This window comes from Balaenoptera musculus, chromosome 19 (assembly GCF_009873245.2).
Source record: "Balaenoptera musculus isolate JJ_BM4_2016_0621 chromosome 19, mBalMus1.pri.v3, whole genome shotgun sequence".
NCBI lineage: Eukaryota > Metazoa > Chordata > Mammalia > Artiodactyla > Balaenopteridae > Balaenoptera > Balaenoptera musculus.
In genome coordinates this window covers 38443472-38461844 of record NC_045803.1, presented here as the reverse complement: position 1 = coordinate 38461844, position 18373 = coordinate 38443472, and positions in this window count along the sequence as shown.

Below are 18373 nucleotides of genomic sequence, written 5' to 3'. Positions count from 1 at the left end.
ATATATAGAGGTATTGTTTTTTTATCCATTCAGGCAGTCTGTATCTTTTGGTTGGAGCATTTAATCCATTTACAGTTAAGGTAATTTTCAATATGCATGTTCCTATTGCCATTTTCTTAATTGTTTTGGTTTTGTTTTTGTAGGTCGTTTTTCTTCCCTTCCTCTTTTGTTCTCTTCTCCTGTGTCTCACCAATTCTATTCTACGTTTTAGTAAAAGCCCCAGCCCAAGCACTAAAGAACAAAAAGAGATAAAAGGCATACAGATTGGAACGGAGAAAGTCAAGCTTTCAACATTCACAGGTGGCATGATTTTGTATGGCGAAAATCCTATATTATGTACATAAAATTTGTAGAACTAATATATAGATTTATCAAGGTCCTAGAATACAAAGTCAATATACAAAATAATTTTATTGTATACACTAATGATAAAAACATTTTAAAATGAAATTTAAAATACTGTTTATAATAAGTGCTAAACCTATCAAATTGCAAGGGACAAATCTAATGGAAGATGTGTAATATATCTGTATCTGCATAGATAATGACAAAGTATTGAATAAAGAAATTAAATAATATATAAATAAATTGAAAAATCTACATATCTGTAGATGGGAAAGCTCAGTATTAGATGATATTTTCCCCTAAAACTCATCTATAAGTTCAACACAATTCCAATCAAAATCCCAGCAGCCTTTTTTTTTTAATTGGCAAACCGATTCTAAACATATTTGGAAATGCAAAAGGACCTAGAATAGCCAAAACAATGTTGAAAAAAGAAAAGTAATATGAAATTTCCATTACTAGGTTTGAAGACTTGCCATAAAGCTGCAATAATCAAACAGTGTAGCATAATGATATACAAATAGATCAATAAAACTGTATAGAGTGCGAAAATAGAACACATAAGTATAGTCAATTGATTTTCACACGTTTCCAAATTAATTAAATTTGGAAAAGAAACATATATTTTTAACATATAGTGAAAAAATAGGATTATCTATAAAGAAAAAATGCATTCCATGTAAAAAACTATTAATTTGAGTTGGATCCTTGGTCTAAACTTTAAGACTAGAATAATAAACTTTTAGAAATAAAAAAAAAAAAACTAAGAGAATATATTGGTGAGTTTGGGGAGGCCAATATTATTTAATCAGAATACAGAATACACTAACCATAAAGATGTCTGCTGAACAAAAACACTATTGAGAGAATGAATAGGTAAGTCATAGGAGAAAACAATCATTGCAATGCATATATCTGAAAAAAAATTCTTGTATCTGAAACATACAAAGAACTCATGTAAAATAACAATTAAAATACAAACTTCCCAATAAACATGGTCAAAAGAATTGGCAAGAAACTTCAGAAAAGTATGCATATTAATAGTCAAAAAGAACATGAAAAGGTGGTTGTCATCATTAACCATCAGTAAATTATAAATTGAAAAATTCACACCCACTAGAATGAGCAATGTAGAATTTTTAAAAATAATTAAATATATATAAATAATACCTGCAAAGACAGGGAGCAATTGGGATCGCATGTTGCTGGTGGAATATTAAAGCAAAACAACCATTTTGGAGGGCCCCTTGAAGGATTCTATTACAGTTCAATATACAATTGAAGTTAAATTACTTGTATACAACGTATAATTCTCTGTACGCACAAGGTCACTCCTAAGTATTTACCCAAAAGAATAAAAAAACTATGTCAAAAAAGAGAAAAAACAACCCATGTACATGAATTTTTATAGTAGCCATATCTGTGAATTAGACTTATCCCGTATACTCATCAAGAGGATAATAAATAAACAAACTCTGGCCTATTAATACAATTGAATGCCACTCATCAAAAACAAAACAAAAAACACTACTGAAACATACAGCAGAGATGTATCTTAAAACACATATACACACACTATACAGAGTGAAAGAAATCAGACATAAATGAGTACATACTCTGTATATCCTGTGAAATCAAAAGACAGGCAAGACTAATCTTTGGTGTTGGATATCAAAAACTAATCTCATCAGGGCAAGGATGGGGATCAACTGGAAGGAAACTTTCAGGGATGAGGAAAACATTCTGTATCTTGTTTGAGTTGTTTTACATTAGTATCTACAATTCTCAAAATTTATTAAACTGAATGTTTAAGACCTGTTCATACTATTGCATGTAAATTATGAAAAATAGATGATAAATACAATAAAATAATAATAAATAATAAAATAATAAAAACAATAAATGAATAAATAAAACTTCTTAGCACTACCACATATATGGATATTGGATAATTTATTTAATCTCTGTAGACCTCAGTTATCTTCTCCATAAATCAAGGATAATTATATCTGCTTTACAAATTGGAAGCTTCTTTTTCTTATACATAAGCTGTTGTGATACAAAAGAACTTCAAATATCCTGTACTAAATACTCAAAATGTCATTTCATTAGTTAATTAAAGCAGTAAATTATTGAATGTTTAATAAATAAAAAATCAGGAAACGTCCTTATGACAATTTTTTAAAGTTTGTGAGTACATTTACAGAAAATTCTTATCAACATATAAAATTAAAAATTTTCCAACATATATTTAACATTTCAACTTTCTAAGTGTAATTATCATTCTTGAAAATCTCACGATAATTTGAGGATGGAGAAAGACAAATTTCAGTTTCTTTCCAAATTGGGAAATTAATGCCTATCAGTCCAACTGGGCTGAATTCTTGACCCCTAGACACAGCTTTGTTACATTTATGAGTCTTTGAAGAATAAACGTACATTTATTGATAAACTTGGGTTTGCTCAGCTTCTCTAGGTTTTTGTGTGCTGATAGATACAGTCTTATTTTGATTTTTCAAGCTGTTAGAGAGCTTCCGAAGACTAGATTTATTCAATTAAATAATGATGGGGAAATAACAGCATGTGAAAAGGAAACCACTGATTCATTCTGATGATAAATCTCAAACATCAAAATTAACACATCATGGTAGCTTTTATTCCTTTTTACGTGAAAAATTGTTGCACCAATTAAATGATACAATTAAAAAATAATAATACAGAGAAATCACATACAACCCACAAACCTGAAACAAACTTTTTCTTTTTTCTTGGCCTGTTTCTTTTCTGTTTGTTTTTGTTTTTTGTTTTGTTTTGTTTTGTTTGTGGGAGGAACCATTTTTCATTGTAGTAAATCATTAGTTTCAAGAATGAAAGAATAATCATTAAATTCTGGCTTTATATGTTAGCTATTTGACCTCATGCAAATATCTCAAACTTGAGCCTTAATTTTCTAAAATGAGAGTAACATCCATTTTTTTGAGATTCTAAAATATATTTTAGAACATTTTTAATTGCCAGGAATCAAAATGCATTTTAATAACATTTAACAATTAATTATAGAATTACAAGAAAATTACAAATATAAGGTAGAGAGTTTCTTTATACTTCACACCCAGTTTCTCTTAATGTTAACATATTTCATTACTGTGATACATTTGTCAAAATTGACCAACATTTGTATGCTATTATTTTCTAAACTCCAGACTTTATTTGTATTTAACTAGTTTTTATACTAATTTTCTTTTTATCTTCCTGTATCCAAAGCAAGATAACACATTGTAATAGCTCATTATGTCTCCTGTAACATTTCTCACTCTTTCCTTAACTATCATGACCTTAACAGTTCTGAAAATTACATTTTGTCTTCTGTCCCTCAATTTGAGGTTAATTATTATTTTTTCAAGACAGATGGGGGTAATTTGTTTCAGGGAAGAATATCACAGACATGTAATGTTACTCTTCATCATATCATATCATGATATCAAACTAACATCCCTGGTGATTTTAACCTTGATCATTTGGTTAATATAGTATATATTTGATATTTAGGTTATAATCCAGACTTACTAATTTTTGCTAAAGTGTTTCAGCTTTGCCTATTGAGGACTCTTCTGATCTGCTTCTGTCTTACTGGCATCCCCATTTTTTTTGTTTTTTAGTGTTTTCTTGCTTTTAGGCACTACAAGAAAATGCAAGTTAACTGTATTTTCTGTGCCCCAGCCTAGAATCAGCCTTTTCTCTAAAGAGACTTAGTTTCTTTTATTGGAGAATAGCACTTAGAAACCAAGGGATTAGGTGTACTTGTGGCTTTTGGGGTGTCACTATTTCTAGACCCTACAGGGACCCTTTTAGTGTACTTTCTCAGAGCTAGAATACATAGGTATGCACACTGACCCAAGTATATACACATATCTGCTATCTATCTATCTATCCATCCTAAACATGAGCTCATATTTTCTCCAACTTTAATCCAGTAGCATAAGGATTCATTCTAACCTTCTCCCTTGCATATTAATAACTTCCCTCTCCAACAGTGAGAAACTGGGTTCCACCATCCACCATTTGTTAACTTGTGTGTTATACCCCAGTACACATGTAATACAGCATAGAATTGTGGATCCATGCTCCCCATGAAAAACAAATTTGCCAACTAGAGTACCATGTTTATGTATGGTTCCTATTTCCTTAAGTTGCTGTATGAAAACATGTTCACACAAAATCCTTCGTGCTAATTTTTATAACTTTATTCCTAATCCCCTAAATCTGTAAATGACCTAAATGTTCTTCAACAGGTGAATGGCAAAACAAACTGCTATATCCCTACAATGGGATAAATACTATTGATCAAAAAAATGAACTGAACTATTGATTTGTACAACTACCTGGGTGAATCTGAAATGCATATTACTAAGGGGAAGAAACCAAACCCAAAGCAGTATGTTGTTATGATTCCACTCACATGACATTCTAGGAAAGGCAAACAGAAAACAGATTTTTGGTTGCCAGATGTTCAAGCTGGGCTAGAGAGGGTTGTTGATAGGAAGGAAGATGGGCAGGGTACTTTTTAAGATGAATATACTATTATGTATGACATTGGGGTGGTGAATTTGGGCATTTGATTAAATCCATAGACCATATATCACAAAGAGTGAACTTTAATTTACGCAAATTTAATAAAAATAATCAACAGGATGTCAGGGGTCCTAAGTTGAATGAAGACATTTTTTAACTTTTTATTTTATATTGGAGTATAGTTGATTAACAATGTTGTGTTAGTTTCAGGTGTACAACAAAGTGATTCTTGGTTATTGATTTTAAATATAGCAACGTGCACATGTTCATCCCAAACTCCCTAACTATTCCTCCCCCCTACCCTTCCCCCTGGTAACCATGCAAAAGATGTTCAACATCGCTAATTATTAGATAAATGAAAATCAAAACTACAGTGAGATAATACCTCACACCAGTCAGAATGACTATCATCAAAAAATCCACAAACAATAAATGCCGGAGCGGGTGTGGAGAGAAGGGAACCCTCCTACACTGTTGGTGGGAATGTAAATTGGTGCAGCCACTATGCAAACAGTATGGAGGTTCCTTAAGACACTAAAAATAGAGCTACCATATGAATCTGCAATCCCACTCTTGGGTGTGTACCCAGAGAAAAACATGGTCCGAAAGGATACATGCACCCCAATGTTCATTGCAGCGCTGTTTACAACAGCCAAGGCATGGAAACAACATAAATGCCCATTGACAGAAGAATGGATAAAGAAGACATGGTACATATATACAATGGAATATTACTCAGCCATTAAAAAGAATGAAATAATGCCATTTGCAGCAACATGGATGGACCAAAGATTGTCATACTGAGTGAAGTAGGTCACACAGAGAAAAAGTATCATATGATATCGCTTATATACAGAATCTAAAAAAAAAAAAAAATGATACAAATGAACTTATTTGTGGAACAGAAACAGACTAACAAACTTTGAATAAAGACTTTGATGTTCCCCACCCCACCCCCCCCGCCCCAAACCCCCCTGGGGGGGAAAAAAGTATTAGAAACTGTAATATTCTTCTTGGGCCGCCATAAACAAAATACCACAGACTATATGATTTAAACAATAGAAATTTATTTCTCACAGTTCTGGACGCTGGGAAGTCAAAGGTCAAGTACCAGCTTATTTGGTTTCTGGTAAAAACTGTCTTTCTAGTTTGCAGAAGACCCTCTTATTGTATCCTCAAATGACCTTTCCTTGGGAAATGTACATTAAGAGATCTTGCTCTTCCTCTTATAAATCCACTAATCCTATCAGATTAGGACCCCACCCTTATGACCTCATTTAACCTTAATTACCTCATAAAAGCCTTATTTCCAAATACCTTCACATTGCCAGAATGGGGTGGTGTGTTAAGGCTTCAACATATGAACTTTGGAGGGATGCAATTCAGTCCATAACACATATGTATAACATAACTTAATGGGGGAGAAAGGAGCAGACCTAAGTAACTTTGGAAAATGTTGTTTTTGATGTTTTTACTGGAAACTATATGTTTAAAGTGAAAATTAATTTTAAAATTGATGCATAAACTTAACATATTGTGTTGCTTCGTTTTCTACCCCCAACCCTTAAGAGTTGTTATTAATTTGATGATGCATCTTAAAATTTATGGGACTTCGTATCTTACAGAGATTAATTTTATAACATCTTTAAAGCTTGTAATACATCTTCAAACACAGAATTGGCATTTAAATAATGGGAGCTATTATATTTATTAAACCTTTACCTAGCTAAATTAGCAGTGAATATACAATTTTTTTACTCTGCTTTTTGACAGAGTATTACAGTATTTCTATGTTGTAACAGTCATAATAATAATAATAATTTTTAAATTACCTTTTAGCTCCCTATAGATGTACAATTATTAATTTACTCATTCCTCAATTTTCAGACATTTAAATTACATCTTGATTTGTGATTTGTTGCAATGTTCTTGTGGTTCCATAAAGCTGTTTTTAATCTTAAAATAAAACTGAGGCATTAAAAACATGCAGTGAAGGAGATTGGCTCAAGATGGCAGAGTAGAAGAACGTGCGCTTACTCCATTTTGCGAGAGCACCAGAATAACAACAAATTGCTGAACAGTCATTGACAAGATGACACTGGAACTCACCAAAAAAGACACCCCACATCCAAAGACAGAGGAGAAGCCACAGTGAGACTGTAGCAGGGGCGATACCACAATAAAATCAAACCCACAATGGCTGGGTTGGTGACTCACAAACTGGAGAACAATTATACCACAGAAGTCCACCCACTGGAATGAATGTTCTGAGTCCTGCATCAGGCTTCCCAACCTGGGAGTCCAGCAACAGGATGAGGAATTCCCAGAGAATCTGATTTTGAAGGCTAGTGAGATTTGATTGAAGGACTTCGACAGGACTGGGGGAAAAAGAGACTTCACTCTTGGAGGGCACACAGAAAGTAGTGTGTGCCTCAGGACCCAGGGGGAAGGAGAGTGACTGTATAGGAGACTGAACCAGACCTACCTGCCGGTGTTGGAAGGTCTCCTGCAGAGGCGGGGGGCAGCTGTGGCTCACCACGGGGACAGGGACACTGGCAGCAGAAGTTCTGGGAAGTACTCCTTGGTGTGAGCCCTCCTAGAATCCAACATTAGGCCCACCAAAGAGCCTCTAGGTTGCAGGTCTGGGTGGCCTCAGGCCAAACAACCAACAGGGAGGAAACTCAGCTCCACACATCAGCAGACAAGTGGATTAAAGTTTTACTGAGCTCTGCCCACCAGAGCAACACCCAGCTCTACCCACCACCAGTCCTTCCATCAGGAAGCTTCCACAAGCCTCTTAGATAGCCTCATCCACAAAGGGAAGACAGCAGAAGCAAGAAGCACCACAGTCCTGCAGCCTGTGGAAAGAAAACCACATTCACAGAAAGATAGACGAAATGAAAAGGCAGAGGGCTATGTACCAGATGAAGGAACAAGATAAAATCCCAGAAAAACAACTAAATGAAGTGGAAGTAGGGAACCTTCCAGAAGAATGATGATAGTAAACATGATCCAGGACCTCGGAAAAAGAATGGAGGCAAGATGGAGGAGATGCAAGAAATGTTTAACAAAGACCTAGAAGAATTAAAGAACAAACACCTAGAAGAATTAACGAGCAAACAAACAGAGAGGAACAATACAATAACTGAAATGAAAAATACATTAGAAGGAATCAATAGCAGAATAACTGAGGCAGAACAACAGATAAGTGACCTGGAAGACAGAATGGTGGAATTCACTGCCACAGAACAGATTAAAGAAAAAAGAATGAAAAGAAATGAAGACAGACTAAGAGACCTCTGGGACAACATTAAGCACACCAACATTCACATTATATGGGTCCCAGAAGGAGAAGAGAGAGAGAAAGAACCCAAGAAAATATTTGAAAAGATTATAGTTGAAAACTTCCTTAACATGGGAAAGGAAATAGCCACGAAGTCCAGGAACTGCAGAGAGTCCCAGGCAGGATAAACCCAAGGAGAAAGATGCCGAGACACACAGTAATCAAACTGACAAAAGTTAAAGACAAAGAAAAATTATTAAAAGCAATGAGGGAAAAATGACAAATAACATACAAGGGTACTCCCATAAGGTTAACAGCTGATTTCTCAGCAGAAACATACAAGCCAGAAGGGAGTGGCACGATATTTTTTTTTTTTTTTAATTTATATTTTGGCTGTGTTGGGTCTTCGTTTCCATGCGAGGGCTTTCTCTAGTTGCGGCAAGTGGGGGCCACTCTTCATCATGGTGCGCAGGCCTCTCACTATCGCGGCCTCTCTTGTTGCGGAGCACAGGCTCCAGTTGCGCAGGCTCAGTAGTTGTGGCTCATGGGCCTAGTTGCTCCGTGGCATGTGGGATCTTCCCAGACCAGGGCTCGAACCCGTGTCCCCTGCATTGGCAGGAAGATTCTCAACCACTGAGCCACCAGGGAAGCCCGGCACGATATATTTAAAATGATGAAAGGGAAGAACCTACAGCCAAGATTCCTCTGCCTGGTAAGGATCTCATTCAGATTTGACAGAGAAATCAAAAAGCTTTACAGACAAGCAAAAGCTAAGAGAATCCAGCAGAACCAAACCAGCTCTACAACAAATGCTAAAGGAACTTCTCTAAGTAGGAAACACAAAACAAAAGGATCTACCAAAACAAACCCAAAACAATCAAGAAAATGGTAGTAGGAACATACATATCGAAAATTACCTTAAATATGAATGGATTAAATGCTCCAACCAAAAGACACAGGCTTGCTGAATGGATACAAAAACAAGACCTGTATATATGCTGTCTACAGGAGACCCACTTCAGACCTAGGGACACATACAGACTGAAAGTGAGGGGATGGAAAAAGATATTCCATGCAAATGGAAATCAAAACAAAGCTGGAGTAGCAGTACTCATATCAGATAAAATAGACTTTAAAATAAAGAACATTACAGGAGACAGGGGAGGACACTACACAATGATCAAGGGATCAATCCAAGAAGAAGATATAACAATTATAAATATATATGCACCCAGCATAGGAGCACGTCAATACATAAGACAACTGCTAACAGTTAAAAAAAGAGGAAATAGACAGTAACACAATAATAGTGGGGGACTTTAACACCTCATGTACACCAATGGACCGATCATCCAGACAGAAATTAATAGGGAAACACAAGCTGTAAATGACACAATAGACCAGATAGATTTATTTGATATTTATAGGACATTCCATCTGAAAACAGCAGATTATATTTTCTTCTCAGTGCACATGGCACATTCTCCAGGCTAGATCACATCTTGGGTCACAAATCAAGCCTTGGTAAATTTAAGAATATTGAAATCATATCAAGCATCTTTTCCGACCACAATGCTATGAGATTAGAAATCAGTTACAGGCAAAAAAAAGTAAAAAAACACAAACACATGGAGGCTAAACAATACATTATTAAATAACCAAGAGATCACTGAAGAAATCAAAGAGGAAATCAAAAAATACCTAGAGACAAGTGACAATGAAAACACAACGATTCCAAACCTATGGGATGCAGCAAAAGCAGTTCTAAGAGGGAAGTTTCTAGCAATACAATCCTACCTCAAGAAACAAGAAAAATCTCAAATAAACAATCTAAGCTTACACCTAAAGAAACTACAGAAAGAACAAACAAAACCCGAAGTTAGTAGAAGGAACGAAATCATAAAGATCAGAGCAGAAATAAATGAAATAGAAACAAAGAAAACAATAGCAAAGATCAATAAAACTAAAAGCTGGTTCTTTGAGAAGATAAACAAAATTGATAAACCTTTAGCCAGACTCATCAAGGAAAAGAGGAAGAGGACTCAAATTAATAAAATTAGAAATGAAAAGAAGTTACAGTGGACACCGCAACAATACAAAGCATCGTAAGAGACTACTACAGGCAACTCTATGCCAATAAAATGGACAAACTGGAAGAAATGGACAAATTCTTAGAAAGGTACAACCTTCCAAGACTGAAGCAGGAAGAAATAGAAAACATGAGCAGACCAATCACAAGTAATGATATTGAAACTGTGATTAAGAATCTTCCAACAGGGCTTCCCTGATGGCGCAGTGGTTGGGAATCTGCCTGCCAATGCAGAGGACACGGGTTCAAGCCCTGGTCTGGGAGGATCCCACATGCCGCGGAGCAACTAGGCCCATGAGCCACAACTACTGAGCCTGCGTGTCTGGAGCCTGTGCTCCGCAACAAGAGAGGCCGCGATAGTGAGAGGCCCGCGCACCGCGATGAAGAGTGGCCCCCGCTTGCCGCAACTAGAGAAAGCCCTCGCACAGAAACGAAGACCCAACACAGCCAAAAATAAATAAATAAAAATTTAAAAAAAAAAAAAAAAAAAAAAAGAATCTTCCAACAAACAAGTCCAGGACCAGATGGCTTCACAGGTGAATTCTATGAAACATTTAGAGAAGAGCTAACACCCATCCTTCTCAAACTCTTCCAAAAAATTGCAGAGGAAGGAGCACTCCCAAACTCATTCTACGAGGCCACCATCACCCTGATACCAAAACCACACAAAGGTACTACAAAAAAAGAAAATTACAGACCAATATCACTGATGAATATAGATGCAAAAATCCTCAACAAAATACTAGCAAACAATCCAACAACACATTAAAAGCATCATGCACCATGATCAAGTGGGATGTATGCCAGGGATGGGAGATTCTTCAATATATGCAAATCAATCAATGTGATACACCATATTAACAAATTGAAGAAGAAAAACCATATGATCATCTCAATAGATGCAGAAAAAGCTTTTGACAAAATTCAACACCCATTTATGATAAAAACTCTCCAGAAAGTGGGCATAGAGGGAACCTACCTCAGCATAATAAAGACCATATACAACAAACCCACAGCAAACATCATTCTCAGTGGTGAAAAACTGAAAGCATTTCCTCTAAGATCAGCAAGAAGTTAAGGATGTCCACTCTCGCCACTCTTATTCAACATAGTTTTGGAAGTCCTAGCCACGGGAATCAGAGAAGAAAAAGAAATAAAAGGAATCCAAATTGGAAAAGAACAAGTTAAACTGTTACTGTTTGTGGATGACATGATACATGATGTGGATTACATAGAGAATCCTAAAGATGCCACCAGAAAACTACTAGAGCTCATCAATGAATTTGGTAAGGTTGCATGATACAAAATTAATGCACAGAAATCTCTTGCATTCCTATAAACTAACAACGGAAGATCAGAAAGAGAAATTAAGGAAACAATCCCATTCACCAATGCAAGAAAAAAGAATAAAATACCTAGGAATAAACCTACCTAAGGAGGTAAAAGACCCGTACTCAGAAAACTATAAAACACTGATGAAAGAAATCAAAGATGACACAAACAGATGGAAAGATATACCATGTTCTTGGATTGGAAGAATCAACATTGTGAAAATGACTATACTACCCAAAGCAATCTATAGATTCAGTGCAATCCCTATCAAATTACCAATGGCATTTTTTACAGAACTAGAACAAAAAGTCTTAAAATTTGTATGGAGACACAAAAGACCCCAAATAGCCAAAGCAGTCTTGAAAAATAAGAAAACAGAGCTGGAGGAATCAGACTCCCTGACTTCAGACTCTACTACAAAGCTGCAGTAATCAAGACAATATGGTACTGGCACAAAAAACAGAAATATAGATCAATGGAACAAGATAGAAAGCCCAGAGATAAACCCATGCACCTATGGTCGATTGATCTGTGACAAAGGAGGCAAGGATATACAACGGAGAAAAGACAGTCTCTTCAATAAGTGGTGCTGGGGAAACTGGACCACTCCATGTAAAAGAATGAAATTAGAACACTCCCTAACACCATACACAAAAATTAACTCAAAATGGATTAAAGACCTAAATGTAAGACCGGACACTATAAAACTCTTAGAGGAAAACATAGCAGGAACATTTTTGACATTAATCACAGCAAGATCTCTTGTGACCCACCTCCTAGAGTAATGGAAATAAAAACCAAAATAAATGGGACCTAATGAAACTTAAAAGCTTTTGCACAGCAAAGGAAGCTGTAAACAAGGTGAAAAGACCACCCTCAGAATGAGAGAAAAAATTTGCAAACAAATCAGTAGACAAAAGATTAATCTCCAAAATATATAAACAGCACATGCATCTCAATATTAAAAAACAAACAACCCATTCAAAAAATGGGCAGAAGACCTAAATAGATATTTCTCCAAAAAAACATACAGATGGCCAAGAGGCACATGAAAAGATGCTCAACATCACTAATTATTAGAGAAATGCAAACCAACACTACAATGAGGTATCACCTCACCCCGGTTAGAATGGGCATCATCAGAAAATCTGCAAACCACAAATGCTGGAGAGGATGTGGAGAAAAGGAAACCCTCTTGCACTGTTGGTGGGAATGTAAATTGATAAAGCCACTCTGGAGAACAGTATGGAGTTTCCTTAAAAAACTAAAAATAGAATTACCATATGACCCAGCAATCCCACTACTGGGCATATACCCAGAGAAAACCGTAATTCAGAAAGACACATGTACCATAATGTTCATTGCATCACTATTTACAATAGCCAGGTCATGAAAGCAACCTAAATGCCCATTGACAGATGAATGGATAAACAAGATGTGGTATATGTATACAATGGAATATTACTCAGCCATAGAAAGGAACAAAATTTGGTCATTTGTAGATATGTGGATGAACCTAGAGTTGTCCTACAGAGTGAAGTAAGTCAGAAAGAGAAAAGCAAATATTGTATATTAACACATATATGTGGAATCTAGAAAAATGGTATAGATGAACCGGTTTGCAAGGCAGAAATAAAGACACAGGTGTAGAGAACAGATGTATGGACACCAGGGAGCAAAAGTGGCGGGCGTGGGGGTGATGGTGTGACGAACTGGGAGATTGGGATTGACATGTATACGCTAATATGTATAAAATAGATAAGTAATAAGAACCTGTTGTATAAAAAATAAATAAATAAAATTCAAACAGAATAACATGCAGTGAAGACCATACTGATTTTGGAATATATATTAAAAGTTGTCTGAATTTGTAAATAATGCCAGCTATGGGAAATTCTACTTGTCGTTATCCTTGTTAATAATTCCCATGGTCTTTTAAAGTGGAATTCTTAAGTTTCCCCCCGCCCCTCAGCATTTCTATAGTTCAGTCAATCTCTCTATCTCACTCCAGTAGCCAGTTAACATATGAATATTATTTTTAAACTTTTCAAAACAGGTTAATTGAGATATGATTCATATATCATAGTTTCCCTATTTAAAGTATGCAATTCAGTGATATTTAATATATTTGTGTATATGTGCAACCATCACCACAGTAAGAGTTCTTTAAATTATATGAATATATTCCCTTATCAGATATGATTTTGCAAATATTTTCTCCCATTTTGTGAGTTGTCTTTTTGCTTTCTGATGGTGTCCCTTGAATCAGAATAATTTTTAATTTTAATGAAGTCCATTTATCTAATTTACCTTTTGTTCCTCATAATTTTGGTGTCATATCTAAGAATCTCCTGCCAAATCCAAGGTTGTTAAGATTTTTCCCTGTGTTTTCTTCTAAGAGTTTTACAGGCTTATGGGTTTGATAGGTTTATTTGCTACACTTCATTGAGTAAAATATCCTAATATACTTGTAACTGATGGACTTGGAGAACCAACCATGATCTGGATTAGACCTCAGTGTCCCAAAATTCAGTGCTCTTCGGTGAAGTTTGGATTGTGATTCTCAATAATCAAACCAGGCCTAAGAGTCCATTTAAAACTTATTTCTTGGAAATACAGTGGTTAACTATTTAATGCATAGGTATATGACACACTGTCTCTACAATGTACCTGTGTGATGTTTCTTGCCCTATAGATTTTCAAACTTTTAAACATATAATTATATATGATGCATATAGAGTCAGAGTATTACTCTTGTTTAATTATATAATTTCTAGACCTTAATGTTTCTTTAAATGTACCATTTTGTGGAAATCATATGAGTTTCTGGCAACAGAATTCTTCATCCAGAAGATAAAACAAACTGAATTATGCCTGACTAAAAGGTCCATATGTATGATACAATGAGAATAATTTATTTAAAAACATTTATGACTTTAAAACAATCTACTATTAAGATTTACCTTCCATTTTCGTATCAAATAATTATTTAAAAAGTATCTCCTGGAATAAGCCAGAAACTTGGTTACTGTACAGGAGATTCCTGGTAGTTGTTACTATTACAGTCAATTAATTGACAAGAGTAGGTGATGCTTAATCATAGAAGTGGTTCACACAAGTATTATTTCAGTGATGTACTAGCCTTGCATGGGCCAAACGTATATTGCTTGAGATTATTTTTTTTTAAAGACAACTGTCAGGAAACAATTTTAGAAACCTGTACTATTCACTTTTATTTAAAATAATGTTGCAAGTTATGCTGATTCAATAATGGAAGTACAAACTAAAATTACAATAACATTTACAGAACAACAGTTTATCTTCGTGATACATTTCACCCATTAAGTAGAATAATGCAGAGTCCAAGAATTAGGCTCAGACATTGTTATAAACCAACTGGGTTATGTCAGACCAATTGCTAAAATTACCTCTCTTTATGCCATTGTTTCTTAAATAGGCAGGTTTTTTTTTCCCCTTGAGGGAGGGGAGCTTAAGAATTGAAGTAATGTCCATTGGATATTAGTATATTATAAATTTTTAAAGCCAACAACCCATCTAGTTATGTGATCTTCCCTCCTTTTCTATTCTCACTCAGTATGTTTCTTATACTTTATGAGCCATTTGAAGCACATTACTTTAAGTGGTTGTATGTCAGCATTAATAAAACTGAGTTTCTAGACCTCAGTTTTGTATTTTATCCTTAAGTCTCTGGTTTGAAACAGAAGGAGAAAGGGAAAAGGAGAGAGGGACAGAGAGACAGAAAGAAAGAGAGAAAAAGAGAGAGAAGGGAATTCTGTAGAGTCAGTAAACCAGAACTGACAATGAGCAAAAGGATAAGAGTAATTATGGCTGTGCAGTGGATTTCACCTCTGGAAGTGGTGAATGCTGTGATGAAGGGAATGTGATATTGGCTAGCAAGAAGTATGTTAGACACAGTTTCTCCTTGGAGACCTCCCTTGGCAGCCCTCCACAACCACTAACCCCCAAAACCTAGGTAACATGCTCCTTCTATTTTTAACTCAATGTTGGCACAATTCTCCCTTTATTTGACTTGAATGTGCAGCAGCCTGTGCACCAGGCTGTGAGTCAGAGGCAGGGTCTCTGTCTTGCTGATAAATATCTTCAGTTTTTAGCACAGAGACTGGTTCAGACATAACAAATATGTGCTGAATGATGACTGTTGAATAAATACTTCACGTGAGGTGGGTGCAGAGGACAGGCAGTGCAGTGGACCAGGGAATGTTAACAAGGATGTTTTTTGAATGAAAGATATCCAACAGCAGGAGGTTAATTATATGTATAAGAAATCATGAAAGCATTCCCATTTGAATCTAATTTTTATGCCTGCAAAGTAGCAAAACAAACAAATGCCATTCAAATCAATGAGTATTAAAACATCACATCCTCAACCCCACCCCTCCCTAGTTTCTTGAAAATTAGTAGCTTGATTCCCCACTTTCAAGTTCCCATCTTTCCCAGGTCCTGATTTAGACAGAGAGCCCACCATCCAAAGGCACTTACAGTTCAATTGCATAACCTTAGATCTGGTCCCTGAATATTATTCACATGGAATCATATTAATAAATTCATTCTTAAAATACTGTTAATGGGAATAGAGAGGAAAATCACTTTTAATAAAGTAAGCGTGATTATATAATGTTACTTTCAAATGATTGTCATTAAATATTAATTGATTATATACATGAAAGTGTATATACATGCTATACCTATATATACAAGATTAATATATACATATAAAACATTGTTATGAATTTAATTTGAAGAAAACTATCATACACTGTATATCAGATCACTATTATTAAATCATAGATATCTGAGACAATATTATTAAATATGAAGAGATATGTATTTTCAATACTTTGTCAACCCATTTCCCTAAATGCTGTCTGCTAAAGAATGATAGTGTTTATTTTATTCATCCATCTATACAATATCCCTAATTCTCATCTGCACTAAATTAACTATGAAATAAGATCATCCATTATCACTTGAACTGTTTTTGTTTTTGTTTTTGTTTTAATAGATCTTTATTGGAGTATAATTACTTCACAATACTGTGTTAGTTTCTGTTGCACAACAAAGCGAATCAGCCATATGCATACACATGTCCCCCTATGCCCTCCCTCTTGAGCCTCCCTCCCATCCTCCCTATCCCACCCCTCTAGGTCATCGCAAAGCACGGAGCCGATCTCCCTGTGCTATGCTGCTGCTTCCTGCCAGCGAACTATTTTACATTCGGTAGTGTACGTATGTCGATGCTACTCTCACTTCACCCCAGCTTCACCCTTCCACCCCATGTCCTCAAATCCATTTTCCATGTCTATCGCTTTATTCCTGCCCTGCAACTAGGTTCATCAGTACCTTTTTTTTTTTTAATTCCATATATATATGTTTTAGCATATGGTATTTGTTTTTCTCTTTCTGACTCACTTCACTCTGTATTGAACTAGTTTTAAAAATTTGTTGTAGGGAAGTCGTTGTCCCTGGACTGATAGATTTAACTCTCATTCTGTTCATAAATCTTCATTGCTGTACAGTATCTGATTAAACTAAGCTCTGCCTTGTGTTTTGAAACTTCCAAAGTTCCACTGTGAATGTTCTACTTAATCTCTCCTCCTAGAAAAAAACCACTAATTCTATTATATTCCACATTTCAAGTGCAAAACCTATTAAAGTTAAATAAAGTTGCCCATAAAATGTTACAACTTTTAAGATTAACTGATGGATATGCTTGAACATGCTTGAATACGTGCATTGGATGGGTAGACAACAGTGACGGTTTTTAAATAATTTTATTTGAGAGAACCATTTCTATTTGCAAACTTCACTTTTGTTACCTGTTTATATAGAATCATTAATCACAAATATCTGCTGGAAGAAAACATTCTTCTAGAAGTTACTTCTCAAAATCATTAGATGCATTTTCATGATTAAAATTGTTTCCTATTTAAATGGTCAACCTCTTAATTAAGAAAAGTTTTCCACATGTAGTGTTTATGTTATAGGCTCCATGTTAAATCTTGCATTGCAAACTATTCTTAGGCAATGCATTGAGCAGGTGCAAATGATTTCCGGAGACCTGGCTAGCATTCTTGCCTGAATACATTCTTGTCTTGCAACGTAAAAATTAGATATAGGGGCTTCCCTGGTGGCACAGTGGTTAAGAATCTGCCTGCCAACACAGGGGACACGAGTTCGAGCCCTGGTCCCGGAAGATCCCACATTGCCGCAGAGCAACTAAGCCCATGTGCCACAACTACTGAAGCCCACACCCCTAGAGCCCGTGCTCCGCAACAAAGAGAAGCCACCACAATGAGAAGCCCATGCACCGCAACGAAGAGTAGCCACCACTCGCCGCACCTAGAGAAAGCCCACGCGCAGCAACAAAGACCCAATGCAGCCAAAAATAAATAAAATAAAAATAAATTTAAAAAAGAAATTAGATATAAAATACAGATTTTGACACTGCTCATGCTGACAATCATAATTAGTATCTAAAAAATCTTGAACATCCAGAAAAAGTCTTCTATAAAGACTGAATCATTTTTACAAGTTCACAATCATAAATAAATACACATATACATATATATGTCATACATATATATTCTTACATATTCTATATTCTAAGAATAACAAATATTCTTATAGTCAGAAGATTATTAAGCTTCTACTGTATGCCAAGTAGTAAGTCAGCCAACATTATTTAGTGAAAAGAGCACTGTCAGGAGACA